This window comes from Arachis ipaensis, chromosome B09 (genome assembly GCF_000816755.2).
Source record: "Arachis ipaensis cultivar K30076 chromosome B09, Araip1.1, whole genome shotgun sequence".
Classification (NCBI taxonomy): Eukaryota; Viridiplantae; Streptophyta; class Magnoliopsida; order Fabales; family Fabaceae; genus Arachis; species Arachis ipaensis.
The window spans coordinates 53,748,835-53,755,960 of NC_029793.2; the positions used below are offsets into that span (position 1 = coordinate 53,748,835).

A 7,126-nucleotide genomic window follows, 5' to 3' on the forward strand; every position below is an offset into this window, starting at 1 on the left:
GAGAGCTTAGGTTAGTCAAAGATTCATATTATAGCTCACTTGGCCATACATATATCCTCACCCTTACCTTAGCCCCATTACAACCTTGAAAAGACCTCATGATGTTTGCATTGGTATACTAAATATTTGTTGATTGGTTAGATGAAGAACAAAGTTTTAGAAAGCATGACTAGAGAAGAGTAGAGTGATCAACCCTAGACACTTGAGAGATTAGAGTGCGTATACACTACCAGTGAGGGTTCAATGCTTGATTCTATGTCCCCTGCTTTCATAAGCTATCTTCTTACAAGTTTACTTGCTTTTTATTGTGTGATTTGAATCAGTGGAATCTGATTTATGTTTGTCTTGGAGAACTTATTTACTTTTTAACCAAGTAGACAGAATCATCTTAGCATATAGTTGTCATTCATAGGTTGCATCTCATGAGTCTTACTTTCTTTCATTCATTCCTTTTATCTCCTTGAGCTTAGCATGAGGACATGCTAATGTTTAAGTGTGGGGAGATTGATAAACCATTATTTTATGGTTTATTTTGTGCTCAATTGAATAGTTTTTATCAAGTCCTTGCACACTTATTCATACAATTTACATGATTTTACAATTCCTTCCTAATTTGGTTCTATGGTTGAAAACTTGCTTCCAGAGCCTTTAAATTGTATGTTTTTAATTCCCCTTTATACCATTCGATGCCGTGATCTGTGTGTTAAGTGTTTTCAGGCTTTATAGGGAAGGAATGGCTTAAGGGATGGAGAGAAAGCCTGCAAAAATGGAAAGACCACAAGAAATAAAGGAGATAACCAGCAAGAAGCGACGTGCATGCATGGTTCACACGTGCGCGTGAATTGGAGTTTGCACGGCGACGCATGCGCGTGCCTGACGCGTGCGCGTGAGACGCGAAGATGACTAGCGACGTGTACGCATGACTGTTGCGTATGTGTGACATGCGGTACCTGCATAAATTGCAGAAAATGCTTGGGGCGATTTTGGGCTGAGTTTAGACCCAGTCTCAGCCCAGAAACACAGACTAGAGCCAGGGGACAAGTAGAGACTAAACACACATTCTCATTCACATAGTTTTAGTTTTTAGTTTTGAATCTTAGAGAAAATCACGACTTCCTCTAGGGTTCTTCATATTCTTAGATTCTAGTTTTTATGCTTTTGATGCTTTTTCTTTGGATATTGAGAAGAGTCACTACCTCCGTTGAAGTTTCTATTATTCTAGTTTGTTTCCTTATTCCTTTAATCTTTTAATCGCCCATTAACCCTGTTCAGATTCGTATGTTTATGATTTTGGGATTTATTAATGCAAAGAATTACTTTTACCTTTAATTAATTTTCAGCTCCTATTTTATTTAATTTATCAAGCCTTCTTCTTATATGTCTGTGAAGGTTGTATTAATGTCAATGGAGTAGACTCCCAACTTGACTTGGGTGTTGATTAAGAGGAGACCCTTGAGTTGGAATACTCAAGTGTCAATCTCAATTGGAAGTTTTTGGCTAATTCTTTATTTACTAACTCTAATCCTTCCATAGGAGAGGATTAGGACTTGCGAATAAGAGTTAGCTCAATCACTTGACTTTCCTTTATTTAGTAAAGGTTAACTAAGTAAAAACAACAACCTCTTGCTATTACACTTGGAAAAATCCAACAAGGATAGAACTTCCAATTAATCTTCCCCCGGTCTAGGCTTTTTATTCTGATTATATAAAATCTCTTTTAATTTTCATTGCTTTAATTTACAATCATTTATTTTTCTGTTCTCCAACTCTTAAAATTTCTCGGAAAACCCCTGACTAATAAGATAACACCCTTTTGTCAACTCGTTGGGAAACGACCTGGGATTTCTACTCCCATTATTTTTATTCTAATTTTATGACAACCCTTTTTAAATTGATAAGCAGAATTTTTGTCAGTTAAGAACTATACTTGCTACACTGTTCTTATTATAAATTATTAATTGACAATTTTCCGCCCGTTCACCCACGCAAGCCCTCATCCTTCACATTTGATGTCATATTTTTCTCTACATGCCACATACACAAACGATGTGTTGCATCAGGGTGGACTTTAGATACTACGTTAATCATAGCTTTGTCACCATCAGTCATAATGACAAATGGCTTCTTATTGCATACGACCTTTAATAGATTCTCTAGCATCCACTGATATGATGAAACACTTTCGTCAAGCAATAACCCAAACCCCAATATCATCATCTACTTATGATTGTCTGATCCAAAAAAAATCACAACTGGCCTTTTGTATTTATTTTTTCTATAGGCAGAATCAAATGCCAAAGCATCACCAAAGTGTTAGTAATCAACTCTGCTAGCTCCATCTGCCCATATAAAGTTTGCTAGACTATCATCACTCGTCGCATTGTATTTTCCAATAGTCATTGGGTTTGACTCAATATTTCCCTATAGATACACTATTGCTGCATTTGCATTACCATTTGCTATCTTCGCATGCCAGGTTTTGTAAGCATAGTTGTAGACATCCTTCTTCAAAAACCTCAACAACGAATAATGACTGACCGTACCAGCCATGTAGCCTGCAATCTTAGATGTCGCAATGCCATGCGCATGCATCCCATTGATTTAAGGCTTTTCTGGTTTAGTTAACCACAATGATTGGCAATCATGTGCACCATTCTTGCAGGTGTCAAGTCGTTATTGTGTTCTACAACTAATATCCTCACCTTCTAAGCCTCTTCATTTTTTTTCAAAAGATATTGATAATATTGCCTTGCAGTTTGTTATCGTCTCCGATTTGTGTACCATCATTCTATAAACTCCATTGCAGTGTTTACGGTCCCTCAATTCTTTCCTGTTACGAAAAACCTATATCTAACCGAATTCTCATAACAGTTTTTTGCCGAGTCACCCTTCCACACCCAAAATCCATGATATTTTCCATATTTCCTGTAAAACTTGTAAGACCTCAAAGTTTCGGAAATTAGATAATAAAATATTTAATGATTTATTTTATTTATTCAAAAATATTTTTTCAAAGATTTTATATTAATTGAGTAATTTCTTATTATTCATTTAAAGCTTTAGTGATTGAAAATAATGATGATGATGATGATGATGATGATGATGATGATGATGATGATGATGATGATGATGATGATGATGATGATGATGATGATGATGATAATGAGAATTTTATATACTATATTTTAAGTATATAGAAGTCGTCGTAATACTCCTCACTGTCGGAGTGGCATAGCCGAAAGCGTGACATTTTGGTAGTAAGGATGTTACATTATGGTATCAGAGCAGTCTTTCCTGTAGAGCTTGAGGAATGGACTGACTATGCTTCAGTTGCATACTCTGAGTATCTGTCATGTAGTAGGCCTTGTCCTATTGACAAGAGTTAGAACCTTATGCACATGACTGTCTATTGATTAATACTGTTAGTCTATCATTGCATACTTCATGGTATTAAGTTTTGCCGGCTTAACTCTAATGATTTATGTATATGAGAGCACTATCGGATTATCGTAGGTGAAATAGAACTAATAGGTAACGCATATCGTGGGGGGGCTTGGAAAACGTTAGAAGTTGAAGTTTGGGAAGTTGAAGCTCTAAAGTTGGTACGAGATCAATGTGCAGATGTTTCGTTTTAACCCCAACTTATTTTATAACCATTCGCCGCCTTACCTTACCATCTCATGTTTGAGCCATGTCATCTTTTACATCAAACTTACCTTGTAGCCTCTGTGTCACATCACATATTTACCCTTATATCTTTATGTCATATGGAAATCCAAATATTTGAAACTATATATGTATACATATGAGCTGAGACTTCCTGCTTTTTCCATAAGGTATTTTAAAAGAAAAGTGTTGAAACTATGTTTATTTTGTGTATTATGTTAATTTTCGAGAACGAAAATTTTTATAAGTGGGTACGATGTAAGATTCCGNNNTAGTGATTAATAATAATAATAATAATAATAATTTTATATACTATATTTTGAATATATAGAAGTCGTCGTAATACTCGTCACTATCAGAATGGCGCAGCCAAAAGCGTAACATTCTGGTAGTAAAAATGTTACAAAACTCATACGCATTTTCAATGCTGTCCCACCGTTTCTTCAATATATCATCAACACTCAGTCCGACGACGTCTTCGAACTCACCTCATTTCTCATTGGCCACATTGTCATCGGTAAAATCCCGGTAATTCAATTCCTTATTCACATTACTTTTAGTCCCTTCGAAATCACTAGCCCCCTAACTTAGAGTGACTTCCATCTGTAATGAAATATAATATCTAACGCGAGCCCATTACAACATGATTTAACAAAAAAACACATATTATATCCAAATTGCTTAAAACTATGCTTAAAAAGCTAAAACAAACATTATTAGATTTTGACAATTCACTTCTAAGTTGATTTTGACATCAATTTCTACAAAGTACTTATCAGGAAGACATGTAGTCGAATATTGAAGAAAAGTTTAAAGTTTAAGCTTAGAAGAATGGTTTCATTTCCAGTAAGATCAAAAAAGTTAATTTGATAATATATATTGTAAATGCAATGGTCTTTCAGCTGTGAAATAAACAAAAAGATATTGTTGCACCAGAAACATAGTCTATTGAAACAATTACTCAAACTTCCAATAACCCATTCTTGTTATTTAAAAGTATTTTCAACATAATTATGTGCCTCATTCATTATTATTTTATTACCATATGAATATATACGATCTTTAGATCCATTAACAATAGTGTATGTGTTAAAAAGTTACACTTAATCTCATCATTAATTTTATGTGTGTTTTCTATTTCTACAATACCACCACTACAAGAAATAGTGTAATTATCGACGCTAAAAATCGACGGCCAGATTTTTCGTCGAGAATTTTTGACGGCTTGTCGTCGATAAAATGAAAAAAGAAATTATTAGAAGTAAAATATTAAAATCGACGACCATGTTGTCTATTATTTTAGCAACCTTCTAGCACTTTAATTTTGTCGTCACAATATCGACGAAATGGTGGGTGAAATTTTTTTTGCTTTAAAATCGACGAACCGATTGTCTATTTTAATAATTATAATATCGACAGCTTTTAGTGTCGATAAATTTAGACGATTGAGATTTCTTTCTAAAACTGGATGGATGGTGTAAATTTATTATATAAAATAGATGACTAAAATGTTGATTTTATTTTAATTAAAATCAACAAAACCACCGTCGATTTTTATCAACAAAAAATCTTCCCCGCTTTTCCTTCCCGTATCCACCGTATCACACAATTTCCCCAAAATTAATCCCAAACTAGATTCAAAACATACAATAATTAACTCCAAAATCTCAATGAAGCTGCTTCTTCTTCCCCAATACCCGAGAGTAGAGGCCAAAGACGGAATCACGGTCACGGAGAGAGGCAGAGAGCCATCGGAGAGCAGAGCTTCTTCTTCTTCTTTTTCTTCGAGCCCTCCGCCGCGCCATCCTCTTCATGTAAGCCCCCCCCTCTCTCTCTCTCTCTCTCTCTTTATCACTTTGTGGCATTGTGATTCTTCTCCTTAGCCCGCCACTGTGCCATTCTCTTCATGTAAGTTCCTCTATCTCTCACGCTCTCTCTCTCTATCACTCTGTCACATTGTGATTTGTGAATCTGCATGTAAGTTCTTCTTCTTCCACAGATTCGTCATTGCAACATTTTTGCCAGTCGCTGTTGCTATGAGCCCGTCGCCATCGCAGCTTCTAGTAAGTTTCTCTCTGTCTCTCTTTGACTATTATCTTTATTTTTTCAGTTTTGTATCTACTATTTTCATCATAAAATTCTGAATTTACATTTGTTAATAACAATCGTATCAATATTTCTGAAACCTAGTTTAGCATAATCAATTCTTCTTGTGCTTGTTGTTTATTTTGCTTTTGTTAATGTGAACTCTAGAAACAAGAATCAGAACAGTTTTGGCAATGGAAAGCTTCTAGAGAGAAAGAACTTCTGCAAGTATGTCAAGCTTCCTCATTTATTCATGATTTTGTTTAATTTGTTCACAATACTTTCAACTAACTTAAGGTGATAAAAGTTTGCTATTTTTTCTTCCAAAAAAAAAAAAAGGAAAACGTGAGTAAGCACGAGTTAATACTTATGAGATGGGGGGATATCTAAATTGTTGGTGGAACTGATATAATACTGGTTGCTTATGAGATGCTTTGGTTTAACCTGAACTCGGCCTAGAAGTAGCAACTTGGTTTAAAATTGAAGACTTGTATGGCTGTTTGACTGCATTGTAATTTTGCAGCATTGAAAAATTAAAGCCTGAGAAGGAGGTTCAACGAGCTAAGTCTGAAATTCTTAGGAGAAAATTGAAAATTAGGGATCTATTTTGGAATTTGGGTTTATTTTGTGCTAAAGGAAGGCTTCCAGAGTCTTTGTTTGATTCCGAAGGAGCAATACGAAGTGACGATGTAGGTTTATTCTTAACATGTCAATCTTAGAAGATCTATCCTTTTATTCATGGTTCTTTGGAATTATTCACTAACTTTAAATGTTCTGTGGCAGATTTTCTGTGCAAAATGCGGGTCCAAAGAGCTGACCACTGATAATGATATAATTCTCTGTGATGGTGCTTGTGACCGTGGATTTCACTAATGCTGTTTAAGTCCTCCATTGTTAACTAAAGACAGTAATATACTAACTTTTTACTCTCTTTTATTTGTTTTATTTTTATTTTTAGTATTGTGTTAATTTGTGCTTTTTAGTTATCGATCATTTAAATATATCCTTTTTGGTTACAGTTCCGCCGGGCCATGATATTTGGCTATGCCCAGGATGTAACTGCAAACTTGAATGCATTAAACTTCTTAATGACTTCTTAGGAACAAGTCTTTCTGTTAGGGACACCTGGGAGGTCAGTGAGCAAATTCAAGAATTTTTTTTCTATTACAGTTTAGTCTTCATGGTTTATTTATTGAGTTGTTCATTTCTCCTTTAAGTTTGATGATATGGTTTTATATAGCAACAAATGCTAATTCAGTTGTACAGGTTATGAATGCATCTCTTAAGTCATGTATTGTGCTGTGTGTGGTAATTGATATCCCTGTGGTTTTGTTTCATCCTAGTGTTATACACAATAAAGGACTATGTCGCAGGT

The 7,126-nt window shown here is 34.8% G+C and overlaps 1 long non-coding RNA gene across 1 annotated transcript; it reads left to right on the plus strand.

Moving 5' to 3' along the window:
- Window positions 6,269–6,903, plus strand: LOC110266695. The gene is made up of 3 exons (XR_002354186.1): window positions 6,269–6,440; window positions 6,535–6,658; window positions 6,771–6,903. It is a non-coding gene; the product is annotated as an uncharacterized LOC110266695 (long non-coding RNA).